This window comes from Taudactylus pleione, unplaced genomic scaffold (assembly GCF_031769625.1).
Source record: "Taudactylus pleione unplaced genomic scaffold, aTauple2 ptg000138l, whole genome shotgun sequence".
Taxonomy (NCBI): Eukaryota; Metazoa; Chordata; class Amphibia; order Anura; family Myobatrachidae; genus Taudactylus; species Taudactylus pleione.
The window spans coordinates 15,960,977-15,987,184 of NW_028284540.1; the positions used below are offsets into that span (position 1 = coordinate 15,960,977).

Below are 26,208 nucleotides of genomic sequence, written 5' to 3' on the forward strand. Positions count from 1 at the left end.
TGCAAGTCCTGCAGAATCTTCCGGATGGATATCTCTCCACTCCACACCATTCCAGGCCTCAATCAAAGCAGTCTCCTCTATAGGTCTGTATCAAATTAACTGCTGGCTAATACCACAATATACACTTCTGTAGAGTGTACCCTACCATCCCTTGTGTACCCTGCCACCCATGTCCCAGGCCTCCTCTGTGTCCCTCGCCACCCCTGTGTATCCCATGACTCCTGTGTGCCTTATTACCTCTGTCTACCCCACTACATTTTCCTATCCATCAGTGGTGGCGTATGTAGTTGTATACTTTCCTATCAGTGCCAATGTGTACATTTATTATAGGCAAAGTCTGTAGAGGGAAATTCACTTCTTCAGGGTGTGTAAAGTACCAGGCGACCAAGAGAGCAATTCTAAATTTTTGTGCCCCATTATTTTTGAAGCACACAAAAGCAAAATATGCACGACTAAACTTCTTTAAAGTAATTGTTTCTACACCCAAACTACCATTTTGCAAAAAAAACCTTCACACTTTCCTTCGCGCTACGTCAGGCTACTGCATTGACAAATGTGTCTTCGAGAGCTAATGGGAGCCCGAAAGAGCAGCAATTGAATTGCTCCATCCGACAACCATTAGCATAGACGCCACCCCGAACAATTGAATTCACTCCGTTTGTGTTTTATTTGTGGTCGTTTTATTTTACTATGGATGCAAAGGGTAAGGGAAGGATGTTGACACCCCCATTTTGAGTAGCCACTTTCCACAAAACAGCCCAAAACATTTTTGGCGTATGCCTTCCCGGCGCATATGCAGACTACCTCCATACCCCCACTTCATAATTCCCACTTTGACCACTGACTCAATTGGTTAATGAAAAACCACATGGGCACACCGTGAGTCTAGTCTAGACTCACGGTGTGTTCGTGTTTGTGTTCATTAAAGTGGCACCCGCTACTGCTGCCTTTAAACATTGTTGAAGGAATAGTACTGCGAAACATAATGGTTAAAAACACGTAGATAAATGCTAAAACATTCCATTTTAGCAGCTATTCGACCTTTAAGTAATATTTATATACAATAACTGATAAATGTCATCCCTACAGATGTTTTTTCAAATATTAAAAGACAAACAAATTTTTCAAAAACAATCTTGAAGGTTTATTGTCTCATAAGTTACACACAGTGGAAATTAAGCATATCTTGTAGTTTCGTATGTAAATTTCCAAACAATTGTTTGTTTTTTGGAAGAGAAAAAGTTTTTAATATTTTTAAAAATAACACCAGTACAGTTGTGTCTTCACCCAATTCTTCTAATACAGTTGTTTAAGGTGGTCTAGGAAAAAACAAAAAAAAATAAATGAACATTTCTCCAACAAAAAACCCCAATGACAGCTATATTGCCGCGTGCACTATGACAGCTATATTGCCGTGTGCACTATGTAAACACAAAAGTTTAGCAAAAAAAAAATAACAAAAATACCTTTAGTTGCATCTAAGAAATCCTATTTTCCAAAAGTCACAACCAGGCAGTGTCTCTTCCTTGAGCATGACACATGACATGGATTTGTTCTTGAAAGTTGTAAATTAATGGTCAATATGTTCACAAGGTATTTGTTCCATTCTGAGTGAAAAAATTAAAAATTTGAAAAAAAAATAATTATTAACACTGTAATAATAGTCTATAATACCTACAATTTAACCCAAAATTAAAAATAACATACCAATATTGAAGGTCCTCATTTACATACTGAGAGGAGAATTCATCATAGAAGCAATGTGGCATAGATATTTTTACGGTACTACACAAAAATGTGGATACTTACTGGCAATATTTGAATAAGGCAAATTTATAATTCAAGTAATCCAATAACTTTCTTTGACCAAAGGGCGATGGCCACGAAAACAGCAAGCATATAGGAAAAAAATCCCATAGGACATCAGGCAAAACTCCACCATAAGAAACAAAAAAACACATACATCAAATTAGAGTTTAAAATTGGACATTTACTAAAATCCAACAACTCAATGCCTCTATTTGACTTCAGCTCCCCAACATTAGTCTGCAGCGACTTACGTCCTATTAGCATCGAGCCAGGAAACATAGAAGCAGGGTGCAAGCTCTTATATGATTGGCGTAGCAATAAATACTTACGGTATCAGATTTAGTATAGTGGATTTTCAAACTGCACCGGCTTAAACATACATTCACCAAACGCACCATTGCCTGCCATGAGATTCTTCAAAAGTCCTGAGTGTGACTTTCACAAGGGTGGGTTTTCAAAGGAGGTGGTGTTTTCTGGAATACATTGGAATATGTAAAAGATAAAGTTGCAATGATTAAAAAAAAATACAATTAAACATATCAGAAATTTATTTAGAACATCAGCCATCAAACCTATTTGCCATGCATACCTGCATAAGACTGCTGTGTCTTTGTTCTACTTAGCACCGAGCCTTGGAAACAACCGTGCAGGCTGAAGTCCTTCATTTGGGATGGTCAGACAAGAGGATGTCACGGAGGCGGAGTGGATAAGGTTAGCTTGGGGGACTGCAGAGGCCTCATGGTTACTTTCTCCGAAAGCACTTCAAGGCAGGCAGGGCATTGTTGGACTCAGGTGCCATGCACTCTCCATGGGTAGGTGGTAGAATGATAGCATGATGAACTGAAATAGATAAACATAGGAGTAGCAGGGAAAAACAAAACGCTACATAACAAAGGCTGATATATTTAAAAAACCAAAAAAACATTTACTTTTGCGCAAACTGAAAAACAACACCAAATAAAAAAGACTGCAACTCACCGTGTTGAAAGTGCTGCGTCTTTGTTCTACTTAGCACCAAGCCTTGGAAACAACCGTGCAGGCTGAAGTCCTTCATTTGGGATGGTCAGACAAGAGGATGTCACGGAGGCGGAGTGGATAAGGTTCGGTTGGGGGACTGCATGAGGCCTATGGTTACTTTCTCCGAACGCACTTCAAGCCAGGCAGGCCATTGTTGGACTCAGGTGCCATGCACTCTCCATGGGTAGGTCGTTGAACGATAACATGATGAACTGAAATAGATAAACATAGGAGTAGCAGGGAAAAACAAAATGCAACATAACAAAGGCTGATATATTTACAAAAAAAAAAACATTAACTTTTCCGCAAACTGAAAAACAACACCAAATAAAAAAGACTGCAACTCACCGTGTTGAAAGTGCTGCGTCTTTGTTCTACTTAGCACCGAGCCTTGGAAACAATCGTGCAGGCTGAAGTCCTTCATTTGGGATAGTCAGACAAGAGAATGTCACGGAGGCGGAGTGGATAAGGTTCGGTTGGGGGACTGCATGAGGCCTCAGGATACTTTCTCCGATTGCACTTCAAGCCAGGCAGGCCATTGTTGGACTCAGGTGCCATGCACTCTCCATGGGTAGGTCGTCGAACGATACCATGATGAACTGAAATAGATAAACATAGGAGTAGCAGGGAAAAACAAAACGCAACATAACAAAGGCTGATATATTTAAAAAAAAAAAAAACATTAACTTTACTGCAAACTGAAAAACACCAAATAAAAAAGACTGCAACTCACCGTGTTAAAAGTGCTGCGTCTTTGTTCTACTTAGCACCGAGCCTTGGAAACAATCGTGGAGGCTGAAGTCCTTCATTTGGGATGGTCAGACAAGAGGATGTCACGGAAGCCGAGTGGATAAGGTTAGCTTGGGGGACTGCCTGAGGCCTCAGGATACTTTCTCCGAAAACACTCAAGCCAGGCAGGGCATTGTTGGACTCAGGTGAAATGCACTGTCCATGGGTACGTCGTCGAACGACAGCACGTTAAACTGAAATAGATGAACATAGGAGTAGCAGGGAAAACAAATCCGCAAAATAAAAAGGCAGGAAAACTTTATTAGCCAACAATTTTACATTTGCACCAAGTAAAAAAATATAAAAAAAACAAAACATTTCAACTCACCATGTTCAAAGTGCTGCGTCTTGGTTCTTCTTAGCAACGAGCCATGGAAACAAACGTGCAGCATAGAGACCCACATTTTGGAGACATTCACAAGTACTCATGGAAGCCGAGTGCATAAGGTTGCTTGGGGGACTGTAGAGGCCTCTGGATACTTTCTCCAATCGCACAAAGACATCAACCAACCATCCCAAAATAATAATTTGAAACAGGAACAGAACTAGAAAAAAGTAAAAATTTTAAATTTTACAATACGAGACATTTTACATGACATTTTATATTTTGTAAGTTTTTCTACATCTAAACGTACCTTAAAAAAACAGAACTTCCACAACTGGCGGAAAAAAACCAACTCTTCAACATGAAAAAAAAAAATAGAGCGGCAACAAATCGAAACGAAAAAAATCCTAAAGGACCATCAAGCTAAACAGCAAGCAAAACATAATATAAACAACATTATTAGTTTTTGAAATTAATCCCTTTTTGGAATATAGACTTATTTAAACAATAAATTCATACTTACAATTAAAATAATCCTCGAATAAGCCTTGCGCGAAAAGACTCCATCGTCCATACCTTACGGCGGTGCTGAGGAAAGGTCAGCATCCTGGCAAACCCCAGGATCAATATGCACCGGAAAACGGTTTGCAACACAAATATTATGTAATATGCAACATGCATTAACAATGCTGCAAACCTTTTCCGGTGAATAAAGCAACACACCGCCACTACGGTCTAAGCACCGAAAGCGGCTTTTAAGTACACCGAAGGTCCTTTCTATTACACCCCTCGATGCTGTGTGTGCTGCCTGATACCTTTTCTCAGCATCACTTTGGGGATTGGATAATGGGGTCAACAACCAGCTTTTATTGGGGTAACGCGCATCACCTAAAAGACAAAACAATAAAATAAATACGATAAAGAGTAATTAATGGCAAAACATGATTTGAAAAATATCACCAAATAAATATAAATCTTTTACCAACATCAATTATTTGGATCCAAATTCAAATCAATAACGTAAGTTTTTAAATCATTCCCAGACAATGTTTAACACATTTTTCATTAAAATAAAAATAAATGCTACTCACCCAACAGCCAGCCATTCTGGAATTTGCCGCTCTCAAAGTCCCGAGCTAATGACGACTGGCTTAAGACGAAGGAGTCGTGGGCCGACCCAGGAAAGCCCACCAAAAGATCGGTTATTCTTAAGTTGGCATCGCATACCATTTGGACATTGAGGGAATGGAAATGTTTTCTGTTTCGAAAACATTCCTCCGAATGTCTGCGTGGTTGGACAGCCACATGGGTGCAGTCTATCGCGCCCAGAATGTTGGGGAATTGAGCAATATGAAATAAAACAAATTTGGTCTCCCTCCATTCACTATCATGATCAGGAAATTTAATGTACTGGATCGTCAATTTGAGGAATGCCTTGAGGACCTGCGTTAAAATACGCGAATATGTTGGTTGGGAAAAACCGGCGACTTGGGACAGGGTCGGCTGGAAAGTGCCTGACGCAAAGAAATGCAAGGCAGCCAGGAGCTTGGACATGCCACTGACTGCCTTGTTTGAGCGCTTCCGTGGTTGCAGGTCCGGTTCCATTTGATCATACAGTGCATAGATTAACGAGCTAGATATGCGATAAATCCTTATCACTTCTACCTCGGGGAGACAGTCCAGCTCACGTCTAGTGCAAAACTGACGCGGGCGTGGAATTGACTCACGCACCAACTCACCCGATGGAGCTGCCTCCTGATCACCACCTTCGTCCATGGCCAGACGAGACCCCACTGATGCACGGACCATGAACATCCAGATGGTATCAGTATACTGCTCCATCTTTGTAGTTGGCGTAAAAAAATTTACTTTTCGTAAGTAAAATACCTCAAAAGTGTTGGAAAACGCAAAGTTGATACAGCTGACTGCACAGATGCTGCTTCTCCCTGAATGTCCCTACCCAGGAGTGATTGACTTCCTGTCAGTGACAGGAAATACTCCTGAGGTAAAACCAGGAAGTGTGCTGAGGTAATATTAAAAACGCTGATTTAAGAGTCCCAAAAGCTCGTTTTGAAAAAAAAAAAAAATACACCCATTACTGAAATCCCTCTACCACCTTAATACCACAGGTGAAAATCATCCCAAAATTTTTTTTCGATTTTTTCACCACCCTCCGATTGACGGAAAAAAACGGCGATAAGTCACTTCAAAACTCTGATACTTTTACGCATTTTTCATATTGAATACGGAAACGGCGTTAAACAATTAACTTCAATAGGAGACGTATCGGCCGCCGAAAAGTCATAGCGCCGAAAAGTTTACGCATTTTTTTTTTGCGTAAACTCGAAATTGAATACGGTGTAAAACTCACATCGCCGAAAATCGCTCCCATATTGAATACCCCTGTTAGACCTGATTTTCCCAGCAACTAAATGTTTGTTACATATTGTACAATGCAATTATGCTTTTATTCAGTTTTCACTTTTCAAAAGTGGAATGGGAGGTTTATTTATATATCATGATATACAGCATACACCAAAACCACACAGTCCTGATGTAAGCAAGTGTGACAGTTCTGATTTCGGAAAACACAAAGTTGTGCAGCTTCACAGTTGTTGGAAAAGTAATTTAGGGTTGTAAAATGGTCATACTTGCCTACTTCTGAATAAGCATTTCAGGGAGATTGTGATAGCAAAGGCGGTAAAGTGGATGTGTACTGTTACATCTGAGTGCAGTGTCTTAAAATTGACTTACATCTCAATGTAAACGAGACCCAAAGCAGTTAGTATTGTACATGTTGATGAAAACTTTTGAATGGTTGCTCATGTATTGTATTTTACAAGTGATTCCATTAAAGTGGCCACAATTAACCTTATATGAAAATGTATGTAGCCATAGGGATCATTGTGCCTTATAACCAATGCAGGGAAATGACGCTGGTGATCCCATTTGAAATGTATAGATCTCTGATTTTTTTTTTCTAAGTATATAACCGCTAGATAACGAGGGTAAGATGCAATCAGGGAGATTGTTAGACTCTTCCGGGGGTCAGGGTGATTGCTACTATTTCAGGGAGTATTCCTGACAATCAGGGAGAGTATGAATATGGTGTATGTGTGTGGAGGAGAAAGGGGGGGGGGGGGGGGGCACTGCGGGATTTGTATAAATCTAAATCTAAAAATCCTTTTTTAAAAAAAAAAATCTTAAGTATAACAACAATAATTATGCATAAACAGCCATGAGTAACCATAAGGAGTCCATGGAACCAGTGGATACAAGCACCAGCCAACAGGAAAACATAAACTTACAATATGCTAGATAACACAAGCATTTCAACTCACAAAAGTCAAATGAGTATTAATTTAGCATGGCATGTAAATCAAAGCAGCTATGGGAGATGCAGTAGTAGTATAAGAAAAAAAATTGTGCTCTCCTGTTGCTTGGGTTTATAAATGTATAAATAGGGTTAGGGGAACAGAAAGGAATGGAGAAGATAGGGGTGTGGTGGCGTGGTTGGGTAGAAGGGGTGACTCTTGGCCCCGAGTGTCCTTCCCTAAGATTACTGGGGGGGAGTGGATGAAGTCCAAACACTGGGGTAGTTTTTAAAACCCTACCAAGGTTCCCAAACCTTGTGAAAGTTCTTGATCCAATCATGGTGTAAGCCCGTAATGGGATGCAGTTTATTTACTGACGTCCGGAATGCTGGACGTCGGAATCCCTAAAGATTATACTAAAGATAGGCGTCTAAATACTGACAACTATCTTTAGCCAGACGTTGAAATCCCGAAGCCCGGCATCCCGAATAAAGGTAAGTGGGGACTGTTAGCTGTTAGCCGCGTTGGGGGACACGGTTAGTTTTAGGCACCCCAGGGAGGACATAGGGATAGGCACCCCTCGGGGAGGGTTAGTGTTAGGCTAGGGGAAGGGGGATTAGGGTTAGGCACTACTGGGGGAGGAGGCTAGGGTTAGATGACCCCCAGGAGGGTTAGGTTTAGAGTGCGGGAAGGGGGGATTAGGGTTAGGCATCAACAGGGGGGACGGTAGGGTTAGGCACCTCCGGGGGGAGGTTAGGGGGGAGGTTAGGGTTAGGCACCACTAAGGGAGAGTTAGGGGAGGGGGAGAGGGTACTTACCAGTCCCCATCGGGATCCTGAGAGTTCGGGCTTCCAGCATTGGTATTTAGTCCGGCGGCATTACATACCGATTCCCCTGTAATATGCTATACACTGTAAAAGCATAACATACGATATAATATATATCGTACCATATATGTAATGAATCAGCATTGACAGAGTGTAGTTGGTGTCTTCCAATCCTTAGCTAACTAAGCTCTTGCGGCTGTGCAGATTAGTTGGATAAGCTTATTAGTAGGCTTATTTGGCATTATAATGGGGTGGCATACCAAGACGGTAAGGTACTACACTTGTAACAACAATCTGGTTGGAAACGTGATACAAAAAGGTAGCAATGAATGGGCATTCCTGACATATGACAGAAGAAACCAACACCCCCACAGGGTCTCCAACACAAATTAGAAGTTGATAGGCACATTTTTATGGAGTTTCGAGGTAACTAGATTCCATCAAATATAGGGCCAAATGTAATAGGGTGTCTGTTTTGGTAAATTGCGAGTTTGGTGCTAAACTCACAATTTTTCACAACTCTCCAATGTAATAGGGTGTCTGTTCACTAAAACTCGCATTTTTCAGAGTTACTAAAACTCTCCATTCTCAAACTCGCATCCAGATGTTTTCACATTGAAAACAATCAACTCGCCCAATGTAATAGAGTGTCTGTTTCAGACTCGCCAAAAAAAGATTACCAAAAGTCCTCAAATAATAGACCTGCTTCAGGCTTGCGAGTACATCCTGAGCAGGTCAGATTAACACAGAAACATGCACATATCCATGAGATATGTACATGTTTCTGTGTGTACTTATGTAAAATGTTTTTAAATTAAAAAAAATGACTCGCATTAAAAGGTGTCAGTTTACATAGTCCTAAACTCGCCTAAACTCGCAAATGCAGTAGCCTCGAGCTGAAAAGTTCGCAGGCTATTGAATTTGCGAGTTTCAGTACAAACTCGCACTTTTAAAAGTGCGAGAAAGTGCGAGTTTGTACTGTTACTAAAACAGACTACCTATTACATTTGGCCCATAGTGTTGTTTTTTTTGTTTGTTTGACTTTTTTTTTCCTATTTAAAAGTTATATGGAAAGCAGAGGAAGGGAAAGTGACAGCGCAAGTAATTACAAGATATGCAATACACAGCAATCAAAACAGTGAAATACAGATCAAATGATAACATTTGATCAGATTGTCTTGTTACAATGGGAATACAAAACAAAATAAGTACACAGGGCCTGATTCAGACCCGCTCGTAAGCGCTATGTGCTCGCAAGTGGGTCGATTGTTAGGCAGTGCGCACTCACTCCGGCGCTCGCATCCAAAAGGGGTGGCTGTCGATGTTGATCGACAGCTCGCCCCGTTTGGAAGGCGGGGCGGGGGGGTGGCTGAGCAAACGGAGACGTTCCTGCAGGAACACCTGCCGTTTGTGGGCGACCCTACTGATATCACTAGTGATATCAGTAGGTGGACTTCCTGCTCTATTAGAGCAGGAAGTCCACTGGGGCTTGTGGCAATGAGACCCTACCGCAAGGGTCTCGTCGCAAGCCCGATCTGGCAGCAAACCATCACCTGGCCGCTCGCATAAGCTAAAAAAACAAGCGGCCGCCCTGATCAGAGCGAGCGCTCGCTTTTTGCGAGCACCTCTGAATCAGGCCCACAGTGAGTAACATACAGTAAGTATGGTTTCATTAAGTCTGAACCAATAATACGAAACAATGTACAGGATACGGATAATGACTGGTGAAGGAGGAGGTTACAGGATGGGGAAAAAGGTGGCGGGAGATAGTTTGGGGAGGACGGGGGATGACGAATAGTTAATAGAGAGGCCACAAACCAGACTGCAGAGTAGTTCAAATTCAAGAGACTTTTTAATAGCCTATAGTAGTTTCGGTCCCAGGGCCAGATTAAGGTCTGTGGGGGCCCCTAGGCAAAAAACCTGTGGGAGCCCCTATTAAATATGGACGAAATGGGGGTATGCACAATGGGGACTGTATCGCTCGTAAGCAGTACATTGACAAACAGCGATAAGCTAAGCTCAGCGCTGTTTGTTAAATTCTGAAAGGAGGACATAAGCGAGTGCTAAAGGGGTTATGTCTCATTGTGAAATGGGGCCCATGGGCTACACATGAAAAAAAAACATAGGTACACACACGAAAAAAAACACAATATACACCCACAGGTAAAAAACACATATTTGCACCCACATTAAATATTACTCAATAGTTGCGCAATCTTATCCACATTACACCGCACATAGGGCCTGATTCAGACTTGGGAATAGAGAGAGATATCTCTCTCTCAACTGATCATCTTGGTGAAACCATGCTGCACTGCAGGTGGGGCAGATTTAAAATGTGCAGAGAGATTTAGATTTGGGAGGAGTGTTTCCAAACTGACATCTAAATTGTAGAGTAATAATAAAGCTGTGCAGTATTTGTGGGCTACATGCAAAAGCAGCCAGTATTTACCCCACATGTAAAAAATTTTATGTATTTACCACCCTTGCATTGCATCATGGTTTGTTCAGGTTCACAGTTGAGAGAGATATCTCATTCTATTCTCAACTCTGTATCAGGCCCATAGTGCCCCTGATTCATATTACACCACATAGTACTAGTGCCCCTTATTCATGTTATGCCACACAGTAGTGCCCCTTATACACAATGCCCACATTAGTAGTGCCCCTAATACACATAATTTTATGCAATGCCCCAGTAGTTGTGCCCCTTATGCAGTGCCCCAAGTAGTGGTAGTGCCCCTTATGCAGTGCCCCCAGTAGTGGTGCCCCTAGTAGTGGCAGAGCCCACAGTTGTAGTGTCCCTTATGCAGAGCCCACAGTAGCGGTGCCCTTTAATCAGTGCCCCCAGTAGTAGTGCCCGCAGGAGTGGTGCCCCATATACAGTGCCTCCTATACAATGCCCCCATTAGTAGTGCCCACAGTAGTCATGCTCCCAGTGATAGTGCCCCCAATAGTAATGCTCCAGTAGTGATGCCCCCTGTTGTAATGCCCCCTGTAGTAATGCCCCCTGTAGTAGTGCCCCCAATAGTAGTGCCCCCAGTAGTAGTGTCACTAATAGTAATGCCCCCTGTAGTAGTGCCCCAGCAGTAATTCCCCCTGTAGTAGTGCCCCCAATAGTAATGGCCCCAGTAGTAATGCCCACTGTAGCAGTGCCCCCAGAAGTAGTGCCCCCAATAGTAATGCCCCTTGTAGTAGTGCCCCCTGTAGGAGTGCCTCCAGTAGTAGTGCCCCCAATAGTAATGCCCCAGCAGTAATGCCCCCTGCAGTAGTGTCCCCAAAAGTAGTGCCCCAGCAGTAATGCCCCCAGTTGCAATGCCCCCAGTAGTAATGCCCACTGTAGTAGTGCCCCCATGTAGTAGTGCCCCCTTTAGCAGTGCCCCCTGTAAGCCGCTTATACGAAGAAAAAACCCACAATACTTACCTTAAGGTTGAGCTTATTTCCCCTTCGTGCTAGGGACCTGGAAGTGACGTGCAGTGAGGGCGGAAGTGCGGTTCCATGCCCATGAAGTCCACCAAGAGAAGGAACTTGTTCGCTCGCAACGGTTCAGGCACGGTGGCTCGCCACAAAATTATATTCCCCCTCTATGTCTGCGTGGATGGTAGGGTATAACGTAGGACAGTATCTGATGATGTCAGGGTCCTCTCCGCGAAGGGATCTAGACACTACCCTTACCTTAAGCCCCGCTCCCATGTCCGTCCAGCTGGCCAATCCTCGGGGAGTGCGGGGAGTGAGCCGGGTGCCCGCGGGTAACAAAATCTCAGCGGGTGCTCCGGCTAATGGAGCCTCCCTGCAGCGTCGGGGTTAGGTGGGCCGGAGGAGGCGGAACTGGTTCCGTCTCCCATTCCAGCCCACTTTAACCCCTGGTGGGTGTGGGGGGCCCTTATGTGTGGTGGCCCCGGGACGGCCACCCCTGTCGGCCCCCCTTTAATCCGGCCCTGTTCGGTTCATCCGAACCTTTATCGAGCTGTGCAATGATATAGTATAGTGCAAATGATCCTCTGGGTCTATTTTGATCCGTTGCACTATACTAAATCGGTGGTCGTTGGACAACTTGATAAAGGTCCGGGTGGGCCGAAATGTTGCAGCATAACTACTATATTCATCAAGTAAGCCATTGAAAAGTCTCTTGAAATTCAACTACTCTGTGGTCTGGTGAGTGTCCTCTCTAAGAACTATATATTTTGCTGAACCACCCCAGTGGTGGATATCAGCTGTGGTGCACCCCCTGTTATCTGGATATCTGGTCATTGAGATGCGAGTGCAAAATTTGGAACTAATATGTGTGTGTGTATGTATATTAAATATATATATATATATATATATATATAGTGATCACTCTAGCTCCGGCGCCGGAGCTAGAGAGGGCACGTTCGAGACGGGGACATGGTCATCGAAAAGGGGGCATGTCTATAAGACGCATCCCCTTTTCGTCACTCTTGGGGGCTTGCCCGGCACTTACGGACATGCCGGGCAGTCCCCAAGCCCTGCAGACAGGGAGAATAGATGCCGGGCACATGCGCCCGGCATCTATTCTCCGGCGGTGACCGAGTCACCGCACATTTCTTCACCCGCGGGACACTGCGACCCGCGGGTGAAGACGGTTCCCACAGGCTGTTAGGGCAGGGCGCTTTTTGCCCTCCTTCTGGAGGGCAGGGCGCTTTTTGCCTTCCAGAAAGAGGGCAGGGTGCCGCGCCCCGCTAAAACAGCCTAGCGGGAACACTGTATATATATATATATATATATATACTACTATATATGCACTACCATTCAAAAGTTTGGGGTCACCCAGACAATTTTGTGTTTTACATGAAATCTATTTATCAAATGAGTTGCAAAATGAGTAGAACATATAGTCAAGACATTGGCAGGGTTAGAAATAATGATTTTTGTTGAAATAATAATTTTGTCCTTCAAGCTTTGCTTTTGTCAAAGAATGCTCCTTTTGCAGCAATTACAGCATTGCAGACCTTTGGTATTCTAGCTGTTAATTTGTTGAGGTAATCTGAAGAAATATCACCCCACGCTTCCTGAAGCACCTCCCACAAGTTGGTTTAGCCTGATGGGCACTTCTTGCGTACCATACGGTCAAGTTGCTCACACAACAGCTCAATGGGGTTGAGATCTGGTGACTGCGCTGGCCACTCTATTACAGATAGAATACCAGCTGCGTGCTTCTTCCCTAAATAGTTCTTGCATAATTTGGAGGTGTGCTTTGGGTCATTGTCCTGTTGGAGGAGGAAATTGGCTCCAATCAAGCGCTGTCCACAGGGTATGGCATGGCGTTGCAAACTGGAGTGATAGCCTTCCTTATTCAAAATCCTTTTACCTTGTACAAATCTCCCACTTTACCAGCACCAAAGCAGCCCCAGACCATCACATTACCTCCACCATGCTTGACAGATGACGTCAGGCACTCTTTCAGCATCTTTTCACTTGTTCTGCATCTCACAAATGTTCTTCTGTGTGATCCAAACACCTCAAACTTCAATTTGTCTTTCCATAACACTTTTTTCCAATCTACCTCTGTCCAATGTCTGTGTTCTTTTGCCCATATTAATCTTTTCGTTTTACTGGCCAGTCCCAGAATTGGCTTTTTCTTTGCTACTCTGCCTAGAAGGCCAGCATCCCGGAGTCACCTCTTCACTGTAGACGTTGACACTGGCATTTTGCGGGTACCATTTAATGAAGCTGCGAGTTGAGGACTTGTGAGGCGTCTATTTCTCAAACTAGAGACTCTAATGTACTTGTCTTCTTACACAGTTGTGCACCGGGGCCTCCCACTTCTCTTTCCACTCTGGTTAGAGCCTGTTTGTGCTGTTCTCTGAAGGGACACACTGTTGTAGGAAATGTTCAGTTTCTTGACAATTTCTCGCATGGAATAGCCTTCATTTCTAAGAACAAGAATAGACTGTTGAGTTTCACATGAAAGTTCTCTTTTTCTGGCCATTTGGAGAATATAATCGAACCCACAAATGTGATGCTCCAGATACTCAACTACCTCAAAGGAAAGGCAGTTTTATAGCTTGTCTAACGAGCAAACCCATTTTCAGCTGTGCTAACATAATTGCACAAGGGTTTTCCAGGGTTTTTAATCATCCATTAGTCTTCTAACGCGCTTAGCAAACACAATGTACCATTAGAACACTGGAGTGATGGTTGCTGGAAATGGGCCTCTATACACCTATGTAGATATTCCTTTAAAAATCAGACGTTTGCAGCTAGTATAGTCATTTACCACATTAACAATGTATAGAGTGTGTCACGGCTTGGCGTGCACTTGGACCCGGAGTGGAGTCGGATGATGAATGAGGATTCGTTTGCTGGTACTTGAAAGCAGCCGGCCTTAGGGGAGTATGACTCATGAAGGAGTGGTACACGACGGGATCAGAACTAGACTGCGAGACACTGGTGGAACTCAGAGACCCGGGGTAGGCTGGGTAATAGCAGGTAGTCGGGGTCAGGAGACAGGTAGTAACAGGAGTAAACCGCACCAAGGCTGAGAGGTGACTCTGCAGAAACACACTGCTAATGGCACTTTAAATGAGCAAGGGAGCACAGAAAACTAGCTCACAGCATACGCTGTGATAGACGTTGCACTGGCAACTAAAGAGCCTATTGACAGCCCTTTAGTACCCTCAGGTAGTGCAGGATTGGTTGCTAGCCTCCCCAGCCCAGACTGAACCTGATTGGCCAGAAACGACATGTGACCCAAATCCAAGATGGCCGCGCCTAGTAGTCACCGCGCGGAAGCGCTGCCGGCCTCAGCCCCTCTCACCTGCCTCCAGATGGAAGCCCTTGGTCTGCGGAGACTCACAGCACCCAGCGCTGTTCTCCAGGAACCTGCACCTCTGCTGGAAACACCATGCCACAGCACCCGGAGCGGTAAGCGCCGCGATCTCGGCAGCCTGTCACCCCTAGTCATGACAGTGTGTATTTCTGATTAATTTAATGTTATCTTCATTGAAAAAAACAGTGCTTTTCTTTCAAAAATAAGGACATTTCTAAGTGACCCCAAACTTTTGAACGGTAGTGTGTATATATATATATATCTATATATATATAGTGCAATATATAAGGTAAAAGACGTGCAGACATTAAAACTATGGCTAAGGAGAGCCCTGTTTGTAAGCCACCTTAAAATGTAATTGGAAAGGGCAGAGCTCAGAAAGGGGAAGCAAGTGAGACTCAAAAAAGAGATCTGGACTATAGTGAGTGTTAGTTGTATATATTATTGTGTACTCATATTATGTGTGTATTTCTTTATTTCCCTTACAAAAATTAAGTAAGGTGTAACGTAAAAGCAACATATAAATGAATAGAATAAAATGTAGACTTTACTGTTTGCAGTTCAATATATTAAGGAATACACTGATTTCACTACCTCAAAAGCTATTATTCACAGAATAGACAGCAGCATCAGAAAACAGATACATAGGCCCTCATTCAGAGCCGTACGCTCTGAGCAGAGCGCACGCTCTGAATGAGGGCCGGGCTCCATTTTCATGGAGCGTCCTCCTGGACGCTCGTATAGCTGTGGGTCACCACCCACAGGCTATACGAGCGTGCATTGTGATGGTCGCGATGGTCGAGACCATCGCGACCATCGAAATTGCGAGCCGGAGCCTGCGGTTGAGGTTTTCAACCGCAAGCTCCGGAGTGATTTTGGCTCTGTCAGAGCCAAAATCACTCCCACTGACATCACTAGTGATGTCAGTGGGCCGGCTTCTGACGGGAGGCGTTCCCGTGGGAACGCCCCCGTCAGGGAGGCACGCCCCCGGCACGCCCACCAAAGGGGGCGTGCTGTCAATCAACATTGACAGCACGCCCCCTTTGATCGGACACAACGAGCGAAGGACTTTCCTTCGCTCGTCGCGTCTGGCGCATGCGCACGACGGAGCTCCCTCCGTCGTGCGCATGCTCAGTCCATAACATCGACCCACTTGCGAGCGGACAGCCGCTCGCGAGTGGGTCTGAATCAGGCCCATAGTGCATATATATATATATATATATATATATATATAAACGAACCACTCTAGCAGCACTCCTCATCCAACAATAGAATTGCCAGAGCAGGTGCCTTCCTCTCATGAGCCCCCTCCGGGGATCACAACGTGTAAATCGACAACCAGGCGGCACTCATATGAATAAAGTGGCAGGAAACCCAGATATGCCAACGTTTCAATGTTTTAATGCCCCGAGGAAAATTTTTGCATTAAAACATTGAAACGTTGGCGTATCTGGGTTTCCTGCCACTTTATTGATATGAGTGCCGCCTGGTTGTCGATTTATATATATATATATATATATTCATATATAATGTGTACACTCCAAACCCATCCCTGACACTTGCAAAATAAAATTGACTAAACTTTGCTTTGCCTCCTATAGAAACTTGTTGCTGGAGATAGTAATTTGCACAACCCAGTTAGCTGCAATTTATATAAAGCCCAAAGCGTTTTGTGCACAGTTTACTTCCATGTGGATTCCTGCAGGAGGAGGAGATGGGCGCAACGTGCCAAGGGGCGACCTCTGTTTGAGTCACAGTGTCAGGGTCATAAATTGCCTCATGAAAGAGCAGGAATATTGCCAACTGCTTAATAAGGAAATCTGACCAGTGTGATTATATTTTATAGAAATATTCCATCAACTATAAAGACTACATACATTATCTGTGTAAAGAACACTGGACCTCATTCAGAGTCGGTCGAAGCGGCCGCACGGTCGTACGCCACCGATGTTCGCTATACTGCGCATGCATAAAGTTCGCAATGCGCGTGCGCAAACTAGCCGCTACGATCAGAAATTTCTCTCTCCTTGAACACAGCCAGGTCGGTAGTTTGAGTGACAGAATGAGGCGTTTGTGGGTGGTAACAGGGGAAGGTGCTTGAAAACAGGGGAGTGGAGATCCGAACGCAGGCGTGCCTAATTATGCGAACAGCGTTTTATGGGAGTGCATACGGTTTATGGGAGTGCATAATTAACAAAGTAGCGTCATGGCACATGTGACATAGGAGGTTTTTACACTGACATGATCGTAGAGCTTAAGAGAGCTCTATGACCAGTTTCGATGGTTCCCGATGGTCTCGATTAATCCTTATATGCCCGCAGATGACGTGCAATGCGTACGAGAAGGGGGCGTATTTTTTGAAATTTCGGCCGCTTCCTCCCCTTGGTCGGCCAGCTACCGATCCGAACTTAGGGACGCAACTTGCGAGGGAATCATTTGAATATCCGTCCCCTTTTCCCGTACGACCGTGCGGCCGCTTCGACCGACTCTGAATGAGGTCCATTGTTTCAAACATAGTTTTCCCTATGTTTCATAATTTTAGCTGCAGAGAGGTGAAATTAAATGTTATACTCCATTAGAATGGTGTCACTATGGGTTACACTTTTTAGAAAAATGTTTCATTTAAATGAGTTTTAACTATGTACCCCGGCTTAAATCAGCAGAGCCACTGTAATGACACTATGATAACTAAGCAGAAAGCTAACATTAGTGTATATATATTTTTAAAATGATTTTAAACTATGTATTATGCAAGCAAAAATAGATGAGAAAGAAACAAGCAGTGCTGCAGTAGACAACAGCCCTAAACAGGACACAGAGCAATATAAAGCATGCAAACAGCGAACACAGGAGCATAGATGCTCAGAATAAAGAACCATGGGCTCCAAGTCTGAATGTGGGATTTGTTATTGAGGTATTGTAGGCTTTCCATTGCAGCGCCACACTTTATTACTGACTGATAGAAGAGGGGGAGGATCAGGACACTTCCAAATTTCCAGTGCTATATACTGCCGCACCTTTGTATAATACCCACATGTACCCTTGGGTTCATATATGTATCTGTAAATCTTGCTCTGATACTAGCCAGTACCTCCCCAGGCATTTACCTCACCGCACATCACTGCCATAAACCATGACACATAACCAGAAACAAACCACATCACTGCCGAATAAGGTGTGAAGCTAAATTATATAGCTTGATATCCATACCTCCAGACAAACCACCCAAATCATTTATGGATCTGAGTGAGAACGACATCAAGGACTTTGACTGGCACTGTCTGGAACGTGTAGAGACTCATCAGGAGATTCATTTTAAGCGTAGCAATCCTAAAAACCCAAGAGATCATATAACCGTGCCACCTGAACAGATCCGTTGCATGGATTAAAGAACTTAAGAGTGTTTTGTTTAGTTTTTTTAAAGAGACTCATAACTTCGGGTGAGAACACACCCAAATATCTGATTTCGTTCACTCTCTATGCAAATTTGCAATATGATTTTAATAGCTCAAGGAGGAGAGCAGAGATGTGGAGGGGGGATAGCTTATGTCTTAATGTTCTTATACTCTGAGATCTTCCCATATGCTCATCTCAAAAAGATTTGAAAGTGAGATATGGGGAGAAGAGATTGTAGGCAAAGCATTGTGGTAATAATTAATGTCCCGATGCTGTGGGAAGTCAGCAAGGCCCCGGGGCATGTATAAATATAATTTAATGCAGTAGTTCTCAAACTCGGTATTCGGGACTCCAAACAGTTCACGTTTTCCTAGGTCACCTAGCATGTGCACAGGTGTATTCACATTTTCAAAGATCCACTAGCATAATTGCACAAGGGTTTTCAAGGGTTTTTAATCATCCATTAGTCTTCTAACGCGCTTAGCAAACACAATGTACCATTAGAACACTGGAGTGATGGTTGCTGGAAATGGGCCTCTATACACCTATATAGATATTCCTTTAAAAACCAGACGTTTGCAGCTAGTATAGTCATTTACCACATTAACAATGTATAGAGTGTGTCACGGCTTGGCGTGCACTTGGACCCGGAGTGGAGTCGGATGATGAATGAGGATTCGTTTGCTGGTACTTGAAAGCAGCCGGCCTTAGGGGAGTATGACTCATGAAGGAGTGGTACACGACGGAATCAGAACTAGACAGCGAGACCCTGGCGGAACTCAGAGACCCGGGGTAGGCTTGGTAATAGCAGGTTGTCGGGGTCAGGAGACAGTAACAGGAGTAAACCGCACCAAGGCTGAGAGGTGACTCTGCAGAAACACACTGGTAATGGCACTTTAAATGAGCAAGGGAGCACAGAGAACTAGCTCACAGCATACGCTGTGATAGACGTTGCACTGGCAACTAAAAAGCCTCTTGACAGCCCTTTAGTACCCTCAGGTGGTGCAGGATTGGTTGCTAGCCTCCCCAGCCCAGACTGAACCTGATTGGCCAGAAACGACATGTGACCCAAATCCAAGATGGCCGCGCCCAGTGGTCACCGCGCGGAAGCGCTGCCGGTCTCAGCCCCTCTCACCTGCCTCCAGATGGAAGCCCTTGGTCTGCGGAGACTCACAGCACCCAGCGCTGTTCTCCAAGAACCTGCACCTCTGCTGGAAACGCCATGCCACAGCGCCCGGAGCGGTAAGCGCCGCGATCTCGGCAGCCTGTCACCCCTGGTCGTGACAGTACCCCCTCCTTTAGGGGTGGCCTCTGGACACTTCTTGGGTTTACCAGGATTCTCAGAGTGAAACTTAAGCACTAGGCGAGGAGCGTAGACATCCTCAGCTTTCACCCAACAACGTTCTTTGGGACCGTAACCTTTCCAATACAGTAGATATTGAAGCTGCCCATAACGAAAAACGAGAGTCCAGGACTTGTTTGATCTCGAACTCTACACCCCTCTCAGTCATGACTTTGGGAGAGCGTGGCAGAGTCTTGCAAAAGCGATTCAGGATGAGAGGTTTCAGCAGGGAAATATGAAAAGAATTTGGTATTTTGTGGTAGGACGGAAGTTTTAATTTATAGGCTACTGGATTGATCACTTGAATGATGGGAAATGGACCGATGAAACGAGGAGCAAATTTCATGGATGACACTTTAAGGCGAAGATTACGAGTGGATAGCCATACTAAGTCACCCGTTTTTAGGTTGGGCACCGCTCTCCTTTTTTTGGCTGTTAATTTATATCGAAGAGAGGCTTTTCGTAAGGAGGAATGGACCTGAGTCCAAATATGAGAGAATTTCTGTAGTGTGGAGGTTACTGCTGGTACATCGAAGACTGGCAATTCTTGAAACTCTGGTACTCTGGGATACAGTCCAAAAACTACAAAGAATGGGGTTTGCCCCGTGGATGAATGATAGGAGCTGTTATGGGCAAATTCGGCCCAGGGTAAAGTGTCCGCCCAGTTGTCTCTTCGTAGAAAAGTCTCAAGGTCTTGATTGACCCTCTCTGTAGAGCCGTTAGACTGAGGATGGTAAGCTGTTGAAAAATTCAGTTTAATTTGAAAGATAGAACATAAAGCTCTCCAAAATCTTGCTACGAACTGTACCCCTCTATCAGAAACAATCTCAGTTGGAAGTCCATGGAGACGGAAGATGTTGTCGACGAATAACTGAGCCAACTCTGGAGCAGACGGTAACTTCTTGAGGGGAACAAAATGAACCATTTTGGAGAAACGATCCACTACAACCCAGATAGTGGTAAACCCATTAGAAACAGGTAGGTCCGTTACAAAGTCCATGGTAAGGTGTGTCCAAGGATGGGTTGGTACTGACAGAGGTAGGCGTGTGCCGGCAGGAGCCTGTCTGGATGTTTTATGTTGAGCACACTGTGGACAGGAGGCGATAAAAGCTTCAATTTCCGACTTCATAGCAGGCCACCAGTATGATCGTTGTAGGAATTCCAAGGTCTTGCGTATGCCCGGGTGACCGGCAAAACGAGAGGTATGAGCCCACTTCAAAAGCTGCTTGCGCATGTCTGAGGCCACAAAGGTCTTGCCGGGAGGGGGTTGAATGCAAGTGGCTGCGAATACTCTGGAGTCTAGAACTGGAGTTTCCTTATGACCTTCAGAAGATGCATCGGAGGAGAGTAAACGAGAGAGAGCATCTGCTTTTTGATTTAGTGAGCCTGGGCGAAAAGTTAAAGTAAAATTGAAACGAGAAAAGAATATTGACCACCGAGCCAGGCGGGAACTGAGGCACTGAATATTCTTTAGGTATAGAAGATTCCGATGATCTGTATAAACGGTGATGGGATACATCGCACCCTCGAGAAGATAACGCCACTCTTCAAAAACTAGTTTCACAGCCAATAATTCCTGCTCTCCAATGGGATAATTCTTTTCTGCTTGGGAAAATTTCTTTCAGAAGAACCCACAGGGATGAAACTTGCTATCCTCGAGTTTCTGGGATAGTACTGCCCCTACTGCTTCAGAAGAGGCATCTACCTCAAGAAAGAATGGGTAGTTAATGTTGGGTTGTCTCAGCACAGGGGCGGAAATGAAGGCTTGTTTTAAGAGTTGAAAGGCAGTTTCAGCCTCTGGAGGCCATCGGGATGGATTTGTCCCCTTGCAAGTTAGGGTGGAAATGGGTGCCATGAGAGTGGAGAATCCTTTGATAAACCTTCGATAATAATTTGCGAAGCCCAAAAATCTTTGTACTGCCTTCAAGGAATTCGGACGAGACCAATCCAATATTGCCTGCACTTTCTGGGAATCCATTTCAAGGCCGGCACCTGAAACGATGTAACCTAGAAAGGGAACTGAGGGAACTTCAAATACGCATTTTTCAGCTTTGCAGTACAGGTGGTTCTTTCGTAGGCGAGTTAACACTTCCTTGACTTGGGATCGATGTCTGTCAATGTTGGAGGAGAATATCAGAATATCGTCGAGGTATACTACCACAGAAATATATAGTAAGTCCCGAAAGATCTCATTCACAAAGTTCTGGAACACAGCAGGAGCATTACAGAGACCAAAAGGCATTACTAGGTATTCAAAATGCCCGTCTCGAGTATTGAATGCTGTTTTCCACTAGTCCCCAGCCCGTATCCTAATGAGATTGTAGACCCCTCTTAAATCCAGCTTGGTAAAAATAGTAGCGCCTTTTACTCGATCAAAAAGTTCGGTAATGAGGGCTATTGTGTAGGGATTTTTGATAGTTATATCGTTTAAGCCCCTGTAATCGATGCAAGGACGCAGGCCTCCATCCTTCTTAGACACAAAAAAGAATCCTGCCCCTGCCAGTGAGGAGGATGGTCAAATGAACCCCTTTTGCAGGTTCTCCTGGATGTATGCTGTCATGGCCTTAGTCTCGTGTAGGGAGAGTGGCTAAGTACAACCTCGCGGAGGAGTTTTGCCAGGAATCAACTCAATGGGACAGTCCCACTCCCGGTGAGGAGGCAGAATATCGGCTCCGGTTTTACAGAAGACATCAGAGAAGGAGCGATACTGGTAGGGAATTGGAGTAGTAGTTGCAATGTAACTACCTTTGACGGGTTTGATTTGAGGAAGGCAGGATACTTGACAAGTTTTTCCCCAGGACAAGATCTGCATGGTGCCCCAGTCAATATTGGGAGAGTGCTTGCGTAACCAGGGGTATCCAAGGATGACTTCATGGGAGGCTTTGGGAATTACTAGGAATCGGATAGTTTCAGTGTGGAGAGCTCCGACACGAACTGGCACTGGAAGTGTACGTTGAGAGACGATTCCATTGCTAATCTGGGTGCCATCGACTGCAGATAGGGTGATGGTGTGGTCGAGAGAGGAGACAGGAAGCCGAAACCTCTGGACAAGTTCAGCGGTGATAACATTTTCAGCGGCCCCTGAATCAAGGAGAGAAAGAACAGTTTTAGAACCAGCGGAGATCTCTAAAGTAATGGAGAGGGTAGATTCATTTTTTTGACGGAGACGGAGACATCACTCCTAACCTGGTGTCTCCGGCACAGATTAGGATCGGGAGTTTCCCGGACGACGTGGGCAGGCTGCGACCATATGACCGGTCTCCCTGCAGTACATGCATAGATTTTTTCTCGTCGGCGCCTTTGCCGCTCTTCTACCGTGAGGCGAGCCCGGTTAATCTGCATGGGTTCGTCACCCGCAGGTTCAGATGGAGGAAGGGTTGGAGTAATGGTCGGCCGGAACCTAAAGTGATCTCCCCTACTTTTCTCACTCTGCCGTTCTCTGTACCGCAATTCCACTTTATTGCAAAGAGAGATAAGCTCGTTGAGGGTAGCCGGCGGATCTCGAGTGGCAAGGTCATCTTTTATACGATCTGACAACCCATTCCAAAAGGTGGAAGTCAGGGCTTCTTCATTCCATTTTAGTTCCGAAGCCAGCGTTTGACATTGAATGACATATTGATTGACTGGTCAGTTCCCATGGCGAATTCGCAGGATCTCCGCTGCCGCAGAGGTTGTTCTGCCGGGCTCGTCGAAAATCCTTCGGAAGGACATGAGGAATTCAGAGTAGTTGTCTAGTAACGGGTCGGACCTCTCCCAGAGAGGCGAAACCCAGTCCAGGGCAGAACCGGTCAGTAGAGACACTATATATGCCACTTTGGATTTTGGAGATGGGAAGTTCGCAGGCTGTAGTGTGAAGTGGACGTCACACTGGTTGAGAAACCCTCGGCACAACTTGGGGTTCCCGTCAAACTTATTGGGAGTCGGAAGGTGCAGATGAGATGGTGCAGGTGGAACAATGACAGCTGGAGCTGCTGGCTGGTTGGTGGCGGCAGGCATATTAACGGTAACCAGGGACGCTTGCAGCGTGTCCTGACGAAGAGACATTTCCTGCAGGAACTGAGCCATTTGACGCTCAGACGCCTCTAGTCCCTCTAGGCAACTGGCGATACCCTGGAGCAAGTCGGCCCTCAGATCCTGTCCACTGGCCGAATCCATTTGGCCAGTGCAAACTGTCACGGCTTGGCGTGCACTTGGACCCGGAGTGGAGTCGGATGATGAATGAGGATTCGTTTGCTGGTACTTGAAAGCAGCCGGCCCTAGGGGAGTATGAATCATGAAGGAGTGGTACACGACGGGATCAGAACTAGACTGCGAGACGCTGGCGGAACTCAGAGACCCGGGGTAGGCTGGGTAATAGCAGGTAGTCGGGGTCAGGAGACAGGTAGTAACAGGAGTAAACCGCACCAAGGCTGAGAGGTGACTCTGCAGAAACACACTGGTAATGGCACTTTAAATGAGCAAGGGAGCACAGAGAACTAGCTCACAGCATACGCTGTGATAGACGTTGCACTGGCAACTAAAGAGCCTCTTGACAGCCCTTTAGTACCCTCAGGTAGTGCAGGATTGGTTGCTAGCCTCCCCAACCCAGGCTGAACCTGATTGGCCAGAAACGACATGTGACCCAAATCCAAGATGGCCGCGCCCAGTGGTCACCGCGCGGAAGCGCTGCCGGTCTCAGCCCCTCTCACCTGCCTCCAGATGGAAGCCCTTGGTCTGCGGAGACTCACAGCACCCAGCGCTGTTCTCCAGGAACCTGCACCTCTGCTGGAAACGCCATGCCACAGCGCCCGGAGGGGTAAGAGCTGCGATCTCAGCAGCCTGTCACCCCTGGTCGTGACAGTGTGTATTTCTGATTAATTTAATGTTATCTTCATTGAAAAAAACAGTGCTTTTCTTTCAAAATAAGGACATTTCTAAGTGACCCCAAACTTTTGAACGGTAATGTATATATATATATATATATATATATATATATAGTGCAATATATAAGGTAAAAGACGTGCAGACATTAAAACTATGGCTAAGGAGAGCCCTGTTTGTAAGCCACCTTAAAATGTAACGAACCACTCTAGCAGCACTCCTCATCCAACAATAGAATTGACAAAGCAGGTGCCTTCCTCTCATGAGCCCCCTCCGGGGATCACAACGTGTAAATCGACAACCAGGCGGCACTCATATCAATAGAGTGGCAGGAAACCCAGATACGCCAACGTTTCAATGTTTTAATGCCCTGAGGGAAATTTTTGCATTAAAACATTGAAACGTTGGCGTATCTGGGTTTCCTGCCACTTTATTGATATGATTGCCGCCTGGTTGACGATTTATATATATATATATATATATATATATATATATATATATATATTCATATATAATGTGTACACTCCAAACCCATCCCTGACACTTGCAAAATAAAATTGACTAAACTTTGCTTTGCCTCCTATAGAAACTTGTTGCTGGAGATAGTAATTTGCACAACCCAGTTAGCTGCAATTTATATAAAGCCCAAAGCGTTTTGTGCACAGTTTACTTCCATGTGGATTCCTGCAGGAGGAGGAGATGGGCGCAACATGCCAAGGGGCGACCTCTGTTTGAGTCACATAGTGTCAGGGTCATAAATTGCCTCATGAAAGAGCAGGAATATTGCCAACTGCTTAATAAGGAAATCTGACCAGTGTGATTATATTTTATAGAAATATTCCATCAACTATAAAGACTACATACATTATCTGTGTAAAGAACATTATTTCAAACATAGTTTTCCCTATGTTTCATAATTTTAGCTGCAGAGAGGTGAAATTAAATGTTATACTCCATTAGAATGGTGTCACTATGGGTTACACTTTTTAGAAAAATGTTTCATTTAAATTAGTTTAAACTATGTATTATGCAAGCACCCCGGCTTAAATCAGCAGAGCCACTGTAATGACACTATGATAACTAAGCAGAAAGCTAACATTAGTGTATATATATATTTTAAATGATTTTAAACTATGTATTATGCAAGCAAAAATAGATGAGAAAGAAACAAGCAGTGCTGCAGTAGACAACAGCCCTAAACAGGACACAGAGCAATATAATGCATGCAAACAGTGGAACACAGGAGCATAGATGCTCAGAATAAAGTACCATGGGCTCCAAGTCTGAATGTGGGATTTGTTATTGAGGTATTGTAGGCTTTCCATTGCAGCGCCACACTTTGTTACTGACCGATAGAAGAGGGGGAGGATCAGGACACTTCCAAATTTCCAGTGCTATATACTGCCGCACCTTTGTATAATACCCACATGTACCCTTGTTGCTGTTTTAGCAGGGCGCGGCGCCCTGCCCTCCTTCTGGAGGGCAAAAGGCGCCCTGCCCTAACAGCCTGCGGGAGCCGTTCTCACCCGTGGGACGCAGTGTCCCGCGGGTGGACAAACATGTGGTGACCCGGTCACCGCCGGAGAATAGACGCCGGGCGCATGCGCCCAGCATCTATTCTCCCTTTCTGCAGCGCTTGGGGGCTGCCCGGCATGTCCGTAAGCGCCGGGCACGCCCCCAAGTATGATGAAAAGGGGACGCCCCCTTTTCATAACCATGCCCCCTTTTCGGGCGCGCG

General features: G+C 44.8%; 1 protein-coding gene and 1 long non-coding RNA gene across 3 annotated transcripts in view; both read right to left on the minus strand.

The window, feature by feature from the left end:
* LOC148522853 (uncharacterized) overlaps positions 1–26,208 on the minus strand; it is a 165,247-nt gene that overhangs the window by 134,523 nt on the left and 4,516 nt on the right. The window lies entirely within an intron of this gene.
* LOC148522855 (uncharacterized) lies at positions 1,207–3,790 on the minus strand. The gene is made up of 7 exons (XR_015878499.1): positions 3,560–3,790; positions 3,175–3,425; positions 2,788–3,038; positions 2,399–2,649; positions 1,810–2,282; positions 1,467–1,607; positions 1,207–1,319 (listed from the first exon to the last, which is right to left on the minus strand). It is a non-coding gene; the product is annotated as an uncharacterized LOC148522855 (long non-coding RNA).